Source organism: Schistocerca gregaria, chromosome 1 (genome assembly GCF_023897955.1).
Source record: "Schistocerca gregaria isolate iqSchGreg1 chromosome 1, iqSchGreg1.2, whole genome shotgun sequence".
NCBI lineage: Eukaryota > Metazoa > Arthropoda > Insecta > Orthoptera > Acrididae > Schistocerca > Schistocerca gregaria.
In genome coordinates, this window is record NC_064920.1 from 683,662,790 (window position 1) to 683,678,802 (window position 16,013).

The 16,013-nt window shown below is 37.9% G+C and overlaps 1 protein-coding gene across 8 annotated transcripts in view; it reads left to right on the plus strand.

Annotated features, from left to right (window-relative positions):
- LOC126363724 (uncharacterized) overlaps positions 1 to 16,013 on the plus strand; it is a 115,136-nt gene that overhangs the window by 68,068 nt on the left and 31,055 nt on the right. The gene's annotated exons all lie outside the window — the stretch shown is intronic.

Below are 16,013 nucleotides of genomic sequence, written 5' to 3' on the forward strand. Positions count from 1 at the left end.
TGTCATGATCTTTCAGTCCAATCATTCTATTTCTGACAGACAATTCCCCAAGTTAGTAGCTACTATCATCATTGTTACATTTATTCATATTGCATGTATTGTTAATATTGTTGCTTCCTGTTCTAATTACTATATTTATTAAACCCTTCACACATATTTTTGTTACCTATTGTTGCACCCAAGTTGCATATAGCAATCTCTCTTCTTTATTTCTCACTACAATTCTTTTCCACGAGCCGGAGTGGCTGAGCGGTTCTAGGCTCTACAGTCTGGAACTGCGCGGCTGCTACGGTCGCAGGTTCAAATCCTGCCTCGGGCATGGATGTGTGTGATGTCCTTAGGTTAGTTAGGTTTAAGTAGCTCTAAGTTCTAGGGGACTGATGACCTCATAAATTAAGTCCCATAGTGCTCAGAGCCATTTGAACCATTTTTAGCCAATTCGCTTCCCTGTGTAACCTTTGCATATCCATTAGCCTCACTACGGACCTTGAGTGAGGCTAATGTTACTTTTCTAATGGTCTGCCCTGAAACTTTGCACCATGTGCACTCTCATGTCTTCGCCATTGCCTTACTTCCTCTCTCCTCTGTTCAAAATTCTCCCTTCTCTCATTATAATTCCCATTATCTCCCTGCTGCCTGTATCTCCAATTCCCACTATGATTATTATGCCCACTCTGATCATCTCTTCGCCCATACCTATGATTTTCTTTGAAATTATTGCTGTAATTACCATCCCTGTGCTCAGCAAATTTTGGTGTGCAACACAGAGCCCTACCCATGTTTTCTATGAAATCTAGAAACTCTTCTACAGAATCAGTAGTACTGTGTATGAGTTCCCACTGCAATGACTCTGGAAGCCTTCTCTAATGTACACATTTCTGTAAGCACTTCCAATGACCAGTCCAAATGTATTAATTTATTTAATTCTCTTGCACAAAATTGCCTCTTGCTCTCTTTAATCATTGTTATATCCTGAGTCATTCAAAAATTCATTTTGTAATCTTATTTGGTTATCTTGCCCCCAGTATTTATTTAAGAACATTATTTCAGAAGTCCTGAAATCAACAAATTTCTTTACATGCTGATTACCCAGTGTCTGAGCTCCCCCTTCTAAGTGCCTCTTTACAAATTTAATTTTAGCCATTTCACTGTGCTGGCAACAAAATTATCTTTACATGTAGCCAAGAAGTCCACTGCATGGTAATTACTGTCTCTACTGAAGGGTTTTACACACAATCCTTCGCCCATTATTAAATTACATTGTCCAGCTGCTACATCACTTATTGATTCCTTTAATACATTTATCTGTGTCTCTCTTTTGCTGACTTCTCTCTTTTGCTAACTTTCCCATCCAGCTTTACACCTGTACTTTTATAACAGTCAGCAATGCCTACATTCACTGATTTAAACTCTGCATTTGTTTGTATTTCAAAGTATGTACATTTCCTTTCTTGTGCCTCAGTTCCTCCCACATGATGATCTCCCAGTTTCCACTTTGGCTACCAATCCCTTTCCTACCTCATCAACTCTGAGAATAACTCCCTTGTCCACCTTAACTGCATTTTCAGCCTTATTTGTAATTTCAGTGAATTTACTATCTAGCTGAACAAATTTTCCACTCACTGCACTTTAACATCACCAACCTTCAATTCCATATCCTCCAATTTTGAACCTATATTCCTGCCTATTTCAGTTTTTATATTCCCAGTTTTATTCTCCAACTATCTCAGATTTTATGCACCCCATTTGTATTTGTAAAACTATCTTTTCTAATTTCTTACTCAGTATTTTTAAAAAAATGCATTCAGTAACTTCCTGAAACCCAATCTATTTCTTTCCTTCTCCCTGCAATGTTATCACTACTAACATCACTCCCTGCACTCTCTGACCCACAGTCACTCTGCAATTTAATAATTTAATTGGCCATTGCTGACTATGAGAAAAATTTACAATGCAGCTGCTGACTGTAGTTAACTTGCATTTCCACGTTGACGTATACAGCCTCTGCTGCTCTGCATTTCGTCCTATGGCGATCCAATATTGCCTTCTATATGGACCGCGATGTGCCTCATGTGACTGTGTGTGAAGCCGCTGCCTCTGGTGCTTGGAGCCAATGCGATGTTGCCTGCATGTGATACTGTGTGAAGGCGCTGCCTCTGCAGCTCAGTGCCGATGCAGTGCCACCCACGTTTGATACCATGTAGACACCGCCTCTGCAACTCATTGATTTTGCCCATAAGAACTGCTTCACTGGTGATGTACCATGTAGTTGTTGTCTGCTGCTGCTGTTACTGACACTTGCTATTATGCTTATCATGTGCACTAAGTCCACTATTACTGCTGCTGCTATTACACAGTGCCACACTGTACAGAAACTCATGAGTCCCCTCCCTAACTGGTCACTAGTACAGCTTGGATACTAGAATAGAATAGAATAGAATATTTTGTATTAGCCTTTCAGTATTTTTCATACAATTGGCTTCGTCAAAGTTTACAGAGGGTTTTAGTTTCAGTAAGATATTCAAATAGTTACAGAAAGGGGAGAAAAGGAACTAAAGACCTTTTCTTCAGCATTATGTAAAACAATGTTTTATACAGTAATTAAATACACACATAAGAAAAGAATTACAGTAAATACCTAGCTTATATAATATCAAAACATTTTCTTCATAACTTAGGTAAAACATATATTTTGATGATTAGTTTCTAAGAATTCTTCAGTTGTATAGAATTCGTTGTTTTTTAGCCAGGTTTGCAATGTATTCTTATATTTATTTAGTAGTACTGTACGAGCTGAGCATGGTAACTTATTGAAAAATTTTATGCTTAATTACTTACAGCTATTATGGACTACAGCAAGTCTTGTGGAAGGAAAGTCCAGCAGGTGACTGTTTCTTGTACTGTGCGCATGCACATCACATCACAACCAATCCGAAATATCAGTAGAATAAAATGAAGCTCAATCCAGGATGAGTCAATGCAATTATGACGTTTGCCCCCTATTCCCAAGTTTGTTGGTAATGTACAGCCATTAACTTTGGGTGTGGCTTGCTAACATCATTGGGGGGGGGGGGGGGGGGTAGCCAAACCAAACATCGCAACATAATAATGTTAACACCAAAGCCTTATATTAGCTGTGAGACATTAAATAAAAGATATATTCAGGTTCAATCTGTTGGTCAAAGCCGAAGGATAACATTGCTCAAAACAGATCAACTTTAAGTTTTACCCCTTTTAATTATTCTTTAGTGAAGCACAATGTACGTCAATGGTGGTCACCAACAATAACTGACTGAATACCTGAACTGTGTCTATCACCAGCACAAATTTTGGCACTACTTTGTGCAGATGTAGCATTACACCCAGCAGAATGCACTAAATCACAATATACAAGTTCCAGTACACAAAAATAACATTCACAGCCTACACACCACCAATAGCAGTACCAATTCAAGATGAAATACCTCGCCAACACTCCAGACACAAGATAACAGGCAAAAAGACTCTGAGCTCTGTCCCGCGTGCTTATTTAAAAGTTTGATCATATGACCACTTCTCAATTCAATGCAGATACTTTCATCTCGACCACCATTCATAATTTTTGTAACAACTTCATATAACTACTTATGATAAAACATGTGAAAATCTTTGCAGTCATTTTCCAATCTCTTAACAAACTCATTTATATATTGTGATTCTTCAGTTTCTCTCAGCATATTTCTTGCCTGAACAGTCCACAGGTGTACTGCTGGTCCATAGTGCCGATTGGTCACTATGAACCGGCAGTACGCCCATGGTCTGTTTGATCTTTTATATATTATTTTAACAATTTGAAACAAATTTCAAACACATGAATCACCACATTTTGTATTCTGTTCAAAACACTAACTTGACCTATTTTACAAATCACAACCTCAATTCAATATATGCTGAAAGTTTTGGAACATTAAGAAAAGAAATTCATAGTGAAAAGTTCTTTTGTGTCTCCATGGGGGAGTTCATAGTTATGGCACTATTTATGTAAACAAATTAAATTGTTTATAACATTTTTATAGTTGTTTAATCTGTTCATTATACTGCAAGCATTAACCTCTTTCATCTGGTGTATCATGACTGTGACTTTCTTGATGGATTCAGTTGTTACAATCTACTATAAACAATAATGGTAATAATGTAAATAACTTTTTAACTATTAAAGCTTCAGACATGAATTTATATTCAGTGAGTTCATCCTACTTCCATGGTTCTAAAACTATCATTGGCTTTTCTCTAGCATTCTTGTAATGAATTTTAAAGTATTTTCATTAAAATCATATTAGTGACAACAATCCATATCACAGGTCCTGTGACCATATTGCCAGAACACAACCCTCTTCCTGCCTGGAAAAATCCTGATGACCACTGGGCCTCATGGTTTCCTAGCCACCTTCACTTCCATTCAGCTCACCTGTCACAGCTGTCTGACAGCTACCCGCCCCAACAAACATTCACACTGGCCCACATCTGACCTGTCAGATTTAGTCCATCCTGTGGCAGTCAACATCTTTTGAGACTACATTATCCAATTATTGAGAGCTTTAAAACAAGAAAAGAAATCAATACATGTAATACTATACATATTGATGACTATGTAAGTGTTTATATGTGCTGTACTATAACATACCTTAAAACTTCTATGTCAACTGTAAAAATCCAACAAAAAATGCATTGTAAAACAAAATTGCTCCAAACTCAACTTGTATTGGGTACCATACTCTCACAAGGCTCAGATGTAAACTAATTGCAGCTGCCTTCACATACCAAAGATAGTACTACCCCAGACTGTATGTATCACAGTCCTCAGTGATGTTCCTGTCTATTGTAAAATATTTGAACATTATGTATCAAGTCCTAGCAAATTCTAAAAACCAATGCTAGACCTATGTTGCAATTTTTGCTTCTGTATAGAATAAGTAACATAAAATATTACACTGCTAACTAGAATCAGTTGGTGGCTGCTTCTCAAAGAGAACAGCACTAAAGTGGGGCCAAGAATTCCCCTTGGACATTGAACCTTCTCATTGAATATGCTGATGCATTCCTGTCTTAAAGCACAAAATATCTCACCTTCCTCTAAGTTTGACAGCAACCTCCCTTTGTCTTCAATGTGCAATACCCTCATGCTTTTCTGTGATGTTACCAAGTGAATCCATCTCATTGTTGAGATGCTTTGCCTCCATTGCTGAGCCATTCTCCTTGTTATTATGACCATTAAACCTTACTTTAAAATTTCTATCCTCTTGCCCCCTGTACCTTATTTCATAAACGTGACACTGGTTTTATAGCAGTTGATAATGGGATAACGTCATTCCAAAAAATGTCATGATAAACATACCACATGTTTCACAATTTATGTGTAAAATTCTCAGTACTGATACAAGATGCAGTTTGAAGATGACTTCACAACAGGTAGTTTCACTTTTGTTACATGCCATTTTGATGGTGCTGCAGTTTTAATGGCCATTAGTGTAGAATACCCCAATAATAAAATGCCTCTATACCCCTTCATGGATAATTAGTCAAATAATATGTATATTCTGCCTAAGTATTTTTTACAGGGGGAACATAACAAGACAAGATGTAAAGATTAATATTTTTTTTGAGAGATGCCATTGATTCTTCATTGAGCACTAACAGGTTTTTCAACTGTGTAGCCTTATAGCTAAGTTTGCCATTTATTGATGTCCATGAAACAGGTAGAACATCAGTAGTCACATGCATTATTTACCTAGTGTGTCTCAATCATTCAATTTCTCTCTCTCTCTCTCTCTCTCTCTCTCTCTCTCTCTCTCTCTCTCTCTCTCTCTCTCTCACACACACACACACACACACACACACACACAATGTTGGTCATATGTATTGGAAATAACTTACATTGTAGTACAAGTTAAAATATTTAGCATAACTTCTATCTGTGTTTCACATTGCCATATACTCTCACTTATTAGACCTAGTGCATAACTTGAAGGTAGGTTGCATGTTTCACAACACTTTGCACACTGAATGAGTATAAAAAATTTCCGTTGTTCAAGAAAGACTCACTAGATGACATGGGAAATTACTGCCCTATTTCCACGATGTCAGTTTTTGCTAAGGTGATAGAAATGATTGTTGCAAAACATCCTGAAAATTTTCTTATAGGAAACAGTTTGGATTTCAGAGGGGAAATATACAATAAATGCTATCTGGTAATTCACTGGAAAGATAAGTTCTCCTTTAGACAAGGGCAAAAAGGTCACAGGTATTTTTTGTGATTTGACCAAAGCTTTTGACGCAGTCAGTCACTTATTATCTCTACACAAGCTAGAGAGGTATGGGATCGTGGACAGGGAATTGCAGTGGTTCAAATCTTATTTGTCAGAAAAAAAAACAGAGACTTATTCTAAATTCAAATGGAAAAAAAAATCATTCTTTGACTGGAAAACGATTTGTACAGGGGTCCCACAGGACTCAATTTTACGGCCTTACCTTTTTCTGCTGTACGTAAATGATTTACCTTTAAACATTGATGTTCACTCCATTTTATTCAGGGCGGACACCTCAGTTTTAATTGAAAATGACAATTTAGAACAAATTCATGATGTTGTTGTTGAGGTCTTCAGTCCTGAGACTGGTTTGATGCAGCTCTCCATGCTACTCTATCCTGTGCAAGCTTCTTCATCTCCCAGTACCTACTGCATCCTACATCCTTCTGAATCTGCTTGGTGTATTCATCTCTTGGTCTCCCTCTATGATTTTTACCCTCCACGCTGCCCTCCAATACTAAATTGGTGATCCCTTGATGCCTCAGAACATGTCCTACCAAATGATCCCTTCTTCTGGTCAAGTTGTGCCACAAACTTCTCTTCTCCCCAATCCTATTCAATATTTCCTCATTAGTTATGCGATCTACCCATCTAATCTTCAGCATTCTTCTGTAGCACCACATTTTGAAAGCTTCTATTCTCTTCTTGTCCTCACTATTTATCATCCATGTTTCACTTTCATACATGGCTACACTCCATACAAATACTTTCAGAAATGACTTCCTGACACTTAAATCTATACTCGATGTTAACAAACTTCTCTTCTTCAGAAACGCTTTCCTTGCCATTGACAGTCTACATTTTATATCCTCTCTACTTCGACCATCATCAGTTATTTTGCTCCCCAAATAGCAAAACTCCTTTACTACTTTAAGTGTCTCATTTCCTAATCTAATTCCCTCAGCATCACCTGACTTAATTCGACTACATTCCATTATCCTCATTGTGCTTTTGTTGATGTTCATCTTGCATACTCCTCTCAAGACACTGTCCATTCCATTCAACTGCTCTTCCAAGTCCTTTGCTGTCTCTTACAGAATTACAATGTCATCGGCAAACCTCAAAGTTTTTATTTCTTCTCCATGAATTTTAATACCTACTCCGAATTGTTCTTTTGTTTCCTTTACTGCTTGCTCAATATACAGATTGAATAACATCGGTGAGAGGCTTCAACCCTGTCTCACTCCTTTCCCAACCACTGCTTCCCTTTCATGTCCCTCGACTCTTATAACTGCCATCTGGTTTCTGTACAAATTGTAAATAGCCTTTCGCTCCCTGTATTTTACACCTGCCACCTTTAGAATTTGAAAGAGAGTATTCCAATCAACATTGTCAAAAGCTTTCTCTAAGTCTACAAATGCTAGAAATGTAGGTTTGCCTTTCCTTAATCTTTCTTCTAAGATAAGTCGTAAGGTCAGTATTGCCTCACGTGTTCCAGTATTTCTACGGAATTCAACTGATCTTCCCCGAGGTCGGCTTCTACTAGTTTTTCCATTCATCTGTAAAGAATTCGTGGTAGTATTTTGCAGCTGTGGTTTATTAAACTGATAGTTCGGCAATTTTCACATCTGTCAACACCTGCTTTCTTTGGGACTGGAATTATTATATTATTCTTGAAGTCTGAGGGTATTTCACCTGTCTCATACATCTTGCTCACCAGATGGTAGAGTTTTGTCAGGACTGGCTCTCCCAAGGCCATCAGTAGTTCCAATGAAATGTTGTCTACTCTGGGGGCCTTGTTTCGACTCAGGTCTTGCAGTGCTCTGTCAAACTCTTCACGCAGTATCGTATCTCCCATTTCATCTTCATCTACATCCTCTTCCATTTCCATAATATTGTCCTCAAGTACTTCGCCCTTGTATAGACCCTCTATATACTCCTTCCACCTTTCTGCTTTCCCTTCTTTGCTTAGAACTGGGTTTCCATCTGAGCTCTTGATGTTCATACAAGAGGTTCTCTTATCTCCAAAGGTCTCTTTAATTTTCCTGTAGGCAGTATCTATCTTACCCCTAGTGAGATAAGCCTCTACATCCTTACATTTGTCCTCCAGCCACGTCCTATCGATCTCATTTTTGAGACGTTTGTATTCCTTTTTGCCTGCTTTATTTAACGCGTTTTTATATTTTCTCCTTTCATCAATTAAATTCAATATTTCTTCTGTTACCCTAGGATTTCTACTAGCCCTCGTCTTTTTACCTACTTGATCCTCTGCTGCCTTCACTACTTCATCCCTCAAAGCTACCCATTCTTCTTCTACTGTATTTCTTTCCCCCATTCCTGTCAATTGTTCTCTTATGCTCTCCCTGAAACTCTGTACAACCTCTGGCTTAGTCAGTTTATCCAGGTCCCATCTCCTTAAATTCCCACCTTTTTGCAGTTTCTTCAGTTTTAATCTACAGGTCATAACCAATAGATTGTGCCCTTGGAAATGTCTTACAATTTAAAACCTGGTTCCTAAATCTCTGTCTTACCATTATATAATCTATCTGATACCTTTTAGTATCTCCAGGGTTCTTCCATGTATACAACCTTCTTTCATGATTCTTAAACCAAGTGTTAGTTATTATTAAGTTGTGCTCTGTGCAAAATATACCAAGCGGTTTCCTCTTTCATTTCTTAGCCCCAATCCATATCCACCTACCACATTTCCTTCTCTCCCTTTTCCTAAACTCGAATTCCAGTCACCCATGACTATTAAATTTTCATCTCCCTCCACTATCTGAATAATTTCTTTTATTTCATCATACATTTCTTCGTCATCTGCAGAGCTAGTTGGCATATAAACTTGAACTACTGTAGTAGGTGTGGGCTTCGTATCTATCTTGGCCACAATAATGCGTTCACTATGCAGTTTGCAGTAGCTTACCCCCATTCCTATTTTCCTATTCATTATTAAACCTACTCCTGCATTACCCATATTTAATTTTGTGTTTATAACCCTGTAGTCACCTGACCAAAAGTCTTGTGAACTTCACTAATTCCCACTATATCTAACTTTAACCTATCCATTTCCCTTTTTAAATTTTTTAACCTACCTGCCCGATTAAGGGATCTGACATTCCACGCTCCAATCCGTAGAACACCAGTTTTCTTTCTCCTGATAACGATATCCTCTTGAGTAGTCCCCACCCGGAGATCCGAATGGGGGACTATTTTACCTCTGGAATATTTTACCCAAGAGGACACCATCATCATTTAATCATACATTAAAGCTGCATGCCCTCAGGAAAAATTACGGCCGTAATTTCCCCTTGCTTTCAGCCGTTAAATATTCATGATACAGTGGAAAATATAGTGGGAAACCTAGATTTATGATCATCATCATTGTCATCATCATCATTTAAGACTGATTATGCCTTTCAGCGTTCAGTCTGGAGCATAGCCCCCTTATAAAATTCCTCCATGATCCCCTATTCAGTGCTAACATTGGTGCCTCTTCTGATGTTAAACCTATTACTTCAAAATCATTCTTAACCGAATCCAGGTACCTTCTCCTTGGTCTGCCCTGACTCCTCCTACCCTCTACTGCTGAACCCATGAGTCTCTTGGGTAACCTTGCTTCTCCCATGCGTGTAACATGACCCCACCATCTAAGCCTGTTCATCCTGACTGCTACATCTATAGAGTTCATTCCCAGTTTTTCTTTGATTTCCTCTTTGTGGACACCATTGTTCCCATGTGCTAGTACCTGCAATCATCCTAGCTACTTTCATATCCGTAACCACAACCTTGTTGATAAGGTAACCTGAATCCAACCAGCTTTCGCTCCCATACAACAAAGTTGGTCGAAAGATTGAACGGTGCACAGATAACTTAGTCTTGGTTCTGACTTCCTTCTTGCAGAAGAGAGTAGATCGTAGCTGAGCGCTCACTGCATTAACTTTGCTACACCTCGCTTCCAGTTCTTTCACTATGTTGCCATCCTGTGAGAATATGCATCCTAAGTACTCGAGACTGTCCACCTGTTCTAACTTTGTTCCTCCTATTTGGCACTCAATCTGTTTATATTTCTTTCCCACTGACATTACTTTCGTTTTGGAGATGCTCATCTTCATACCATAGTCCTTCCATTTCTGATCTAGCTCTGAAATATTACTTTGTAAACTTTCAATCGAATCTGCCATCACAACTAAGTCATCCGCATATGCAAGACTGCTTATTTTGTGTTCTCACCCATCCAGTCTATTGTTTTCAACGTATGATCCATAAATAATATAAACAACAGTGGAGACAGGTTGCAGCCTTGTCTTACCCCTGAAACTACTCTGAACCATGAACTCAATTTACCGTCAACTCTAACTGCTGCCTGACTATCCATGTAAAGACCTTTAATTGCTTGCAAAAGTTTGCCTCCTATTCCATAATCTCGTAGAACAGACAATAACTTCCTCCTAGGAACCTGGTCATATGCCTTTTCTAGATCTACAAAGTATAGATACAGTTCCCTGTTCCACTCATAACACTTCTCCATTATTTGCCATAAACTAAAGATCTGGTCCTGACAACCTCTAAGAGGCCTAAACCCACACTGATTTTCATCCAATTGGTCCTCGACTAATACTCGCACTTTCCTTTCAACAATACGTGAGAAGATTTTACCCACAATGCTGATTAAAGAGATACCTCTGTAGTTTTTACAATCTTTTCTGTTTCCATGTTTAAAGATTGGTGTGATTACTGCTTTTGTCCAGTCTGATGGAACCTGTCCCGGCTCCCAGGCCATTTCAATTATCTTGTGTAGCCATTTAAGACCTGACGTTCCACTGTATTTGATGAGTTCCGACTTAATTTCATCCACCCCAGCTGCTTTATTGCACTGCAATCTATTGACCATTTTCTCCACTTCCTCAAATGTGATGCTATTTCCATCATCATTCCTATCCCATTCTACCTCGAAATCTGAAACATTACTGATCGTATTTTCACCTACATTGAGCAACTCTTCAAAATATTCCCTCCATCTGCCCAAGGCATCCACAGGATTCACCAGCAGTTTTCCTGACCTGTCCAAAATACTTGTCATTTCCTTCTTACCTCCCTTTCGACGACTGCTAATTACACTCCAGAATGGTTTTCCAGCAGCTTGACCCATACTATCAAACCTGTTTCCAAAGTCTTCCCAAGATTTCTTCTTGGATGCTGCAATTATCTGTTTGGCTTTGTTTCTTTCTTCAATATATCTTTCTCTGTCTACCTGACTTCTAGTATGTAGCCATTTTTGATACGCCTTCTTTTTCCTTTTACAGGCTGCCTTGACTGTGTCATTCCACCAAGCTGTTTGCTTCATCCTACTTTTACACACTACTGTTCCAAGACATTCTTTAGCCACTTCTAGTACTGTGTCCCTGTACCTTGTCCATTCCTTTTCCAATGACTGTAATTGACTACATTCAACTAACTGGTACCTTTCTGAGATTGCTGTTATGTACTTGTGCCTGATTTCCTTATCCTGAAGTTTCTCCACTTATCCTCCTACATATGGACCTGACCTCCTGCACTTTCGGCCTCACAATCCCAATTTCACTGCAGATTAAATAATGATCAGTGTCATCAAAGAATCCCCTGAATACACGTGTGTCCCTCACAGCCTTCCTGATCTGTTATTACATAGTCAATGACAGATCTGGTTCCCCTGCCTTCCCAAGTATACCGGTGAATGTTCTTATGTTTAAAAAAGGAGTTTGTGATTACTAAGCCCATACTGGCACAGAAATCCAAGAGTTGTTTCCCGTTCCTGTTGGCCTCCATATCCTCTCCAGATTTACCCATAACCTTTTCATACCCTTCTGTTCGATTTCCAGTCCTGGCATTAAAATCACCCATGAGCAGAACACTGTCCTTGTCCTTTACTCTAACAACTACATCACTGAGTGCCTCATAAAAACTATCCATCTTATCTTGATCTGTCCCTTCACAATGCGAATATACTGACACAATCCTAATTTTCTTGCTAGATGCTGTCAAATCTATCCACACCAGTCGTTCGTTTACATACCTTACTGCAACTACGCTGGGTTCCATTTCTTTCCTGAAGTAAAGCCTTACACCTCATTGTGCTATTCCTGCTTTGACTCCTGACAAGTAGACCTTGTATTCTCCCACTTCCTCTTCTTTCTCTCCCCTTACCCGAATGTCACTAACAGCTAAAACGTCCAGCCCCATCTTACTTGTAGCCTCTGCCAGCTCTACCTTCTTCCCAGGGTAGCCCCCATTGATATTAATAGCTCCCCATCTCATTACCATTTGTTTGCCAAGTCGTATCTTAGGAGTCCCTGGTTTGTCAGTTAGAGGTGGGGCTCCGTCACCTCCAAAGGTCCGAGGCATTTTGCTCTGATTGTTGCCAGCATCATATTTAAAATATCAGGGAAGCAGGTTGCTAGCCTTACTTGCCCCGAGTCCCATTGAGTTTTACCCCTAACGGTTGAGGGACTAACCGGTGGATTTGGTAGTCTTTGCCGTATGAGCACAAAGGTGACCACGACTCAGAATATGTCCGAGATGCCCAGCCTTATTCCAAAGTAACTGGTATCCCGACTGTCGGGACCACTTACTTTTGCCACTCATACGTTGCCCGTGGTTCATGAACTAGGACATGACTACAGGAACCCACACCATGAACCACCTAGATTTATGGTTTCAGCAAAATGGATTAAAACTCAATGTCACAAAAACACAATTAGTGCAGTTCAGTGCTAAAACATCATCAGCATCTCCCATAAAAATAGTGCATGGTGATCAACAAATGTCTGAAGCAAGTTATGTAAAATTTCTAGGTCTAAATCTTGACAAAAATTTAAATTGGAAGGCACTTGTACTCTTCTTAGCAAACAAACTAAACAGCTTAGCTTATGCCATGAATCTCTTATGTGGTTCTACCCTTATGGACACTAGGAAGATAGTCTACCACAGTTACTTTGAGACTACAGTTCGATACTCTACGAACAGCCCAAGATTACTTACATTCCAAAAGAGAATAATAAGAATAATGTTTAGTCCAAAAGAACAACGTGTTGCCCATTATTTAAAAAATTAAAAATACTAACCATTTCTTCTGTGTACATCTATGAAATTTTTTTCTCATCTATAAAAATCAAAACTCACTTGACAATTTTTTCCCTTTCATAATTTAAAAGTTTATGCTCAAACATCATTGTACATGGGATTAAAAATTTACGATGAATTAAATAACACAAATCTGTTAAATATGGAGTTTTACCCAATAAAAATATTGTTATTTAATACACCAGTGGAAAAATGTTAAGTGTTGTATATGTTCTTGTTAAGTTGATCATGCGTAAAAATGCAGAAATGCCTGTTGAAGTATGTTAATTATTATAACCTTATTTTTTTAGAGTAATTGATTTGTAACTGTACTTTACACGATGAATAAACTGCATTCTACATAAATTTATTTGTTATGTGTATGATCATGATGATGAAGTCCCATACTCCTGATAGAACATAGGGAAACGATGCAGGAGGCCCGCACCGTCGTACTAGGCAAGGTCCTAGTGGATATGGTTTGCTATTGCCTTCCTCTGACTGTAATGGGGATGAATGATAATGATGAAGATGGCACAACAACACCCAGTCATCTTGAGGCAGGGAAAATCCCTAACCCCGCCGGGAATTGACCCCGGGGCAGCGAGAATGCTACCGTGAGACCACGAGCGGACAATATGTGTATACTGACATCATTTTTAAAATGTGTTTGGTACTGGTATGAGCATACTGATAGAAACAGCAAACTAGACTACGCTAGATACAGTCAAATTATTGACTGAATAGGGCTGTAAATGGTTCACAACCCACAGTTTATCTCACAAGCATATAAAAGTATTTATTATTATTATTTGCATTTGGTCCCTAGTGTACAATGTTATGTACAACAAGAGGCATTTTCAGGTTTTTGTTTTAAATTCTCTTTAATCCCATATTACTTTCATTCTCTTAGAATGGGATCTTTTCCACTTATCAAACCAAGCTGTTCCGAGTTTCTTGGGTTTTTCTGCAAGGCCTACTGTCCAGTCACTAATTTTTTACCAATTTTTTTGTGTGGTATATCAAGTTGTATTATTTATATTTCTTTTGGGTCATTTTTATCTGCTCTGATCCATTTTACTGTTTCAGTTTCAGCTTTACAGCAGTTTCATAGAAATCTGCCATGGTACATATTTAGTAAATCTGATTGGTTCTGTTCTTTTAAAACATGTCTAGGATCCCAGTATGCATTTCCCCATATCCAAGTAGATGTTTGTATGTACTCAACAATTTCTTTATTTCTTCTTAGTGTGCATGTTTGTTTTTCAATACAAATTGGACATTAAACTTTCCTGATTACTTTTTGTTCTCTCTTCTGAATTTCTTCACTGTCCTTTCTGTCTAAAATGTGTATTTAATCCCCATCATGATACTCTGGTGTGATGAATGTGTTGTAGTGTCTCAGTCTGGTATATTTTGAGGTGCATTTTTTGTTACTATTGTCTTTCATAAGTCTGAAAACGGTTTCAATTTTGTGACAATAAATTTCACAACCAATTTTTTCTAGGCCTGATCCTGATTCATTTCACCTAAGTGCATGAATTAAGAAAGACTCTCAATTTTCCCATATTTAGTTTTTAGAATGTTCACCAGTTAGTTGCTAGAAATGAGTTTTATTTTTTCAAATAATTTTATATATTCTTTCTCCTGCTTCTTTAATAATTTATGTTCGTTTTTGCACTCTTTCAGTGTCCTGACATAGAATTTCCAGGTCATCTGCAAAAGATAAACAGTCTACCTACTATTTTTACTTCCTAATTTGGTTTGTTCATCAATTCTAAGCTCTGATTTCAGTTTTGTTGCTGTTGGTTACTTTTGCTAAGACACAGTTAAAAAGTAATAGAGAGAATCCATCACTTTGTCTCATTACGGTTTTCATTTTACAAATTCCAAAATTTCTGCCCTGAATTTTGCATTACATTTTATACCATTTATTTTTTCACTAATAGCTGCAGTGGTTTTAGATCAAGACCTTGTTCTTTCAGAATTTGGAACAGAGACTTATGTCCCACTGAGTCATAAATGTCTTTTATCATCTATAAAAGTAAAAACTATATTCTTATTTCAAGTTTTTTGTTGCATGAGAATTAGTTTCAGAACTAAAATTTGTTGTGAGTGAGATCTGTTTGGTTCAAAGCCTTAAAGTAAGGTTGTATCCAGTTTTGTAGTCGAGTTGTTGTGCTTGGTCCAGGAGACACTGAAACAAAATTTTGTATGAGAAAGGCAGAAGAGAAATTCCTTTGCAATTCATAACATCTGTCCAATCCCCCTTTTTGTGTAGTGGATGTATAAATGCAAAAATAAATAGATAACTAATGAAAAAATGTGGAAGTGGAATACAGTCAGTTATGAAAAGAAAAAGTATACTGTTAGAATTGGCAACAGTGAATACACACAGACTGTCAATAGAAACTTCACCTTTCAGATTTCCATCTCAGAGAAGGTAAAAAAAAATTGAAAGGAAATAATTATTAGCAGGTAATTAGACAACTTCCACTAACTTTTTGTCTGGTGCCAGATGACAAGAAAAATATATAATTCAGTTCTATAGTATATTAACTAGTTACAAGTGCTTGAATTAAAATTAAGCAGTTTTGCCCTAATGATAGTCTCACCTGAGAAATTCCG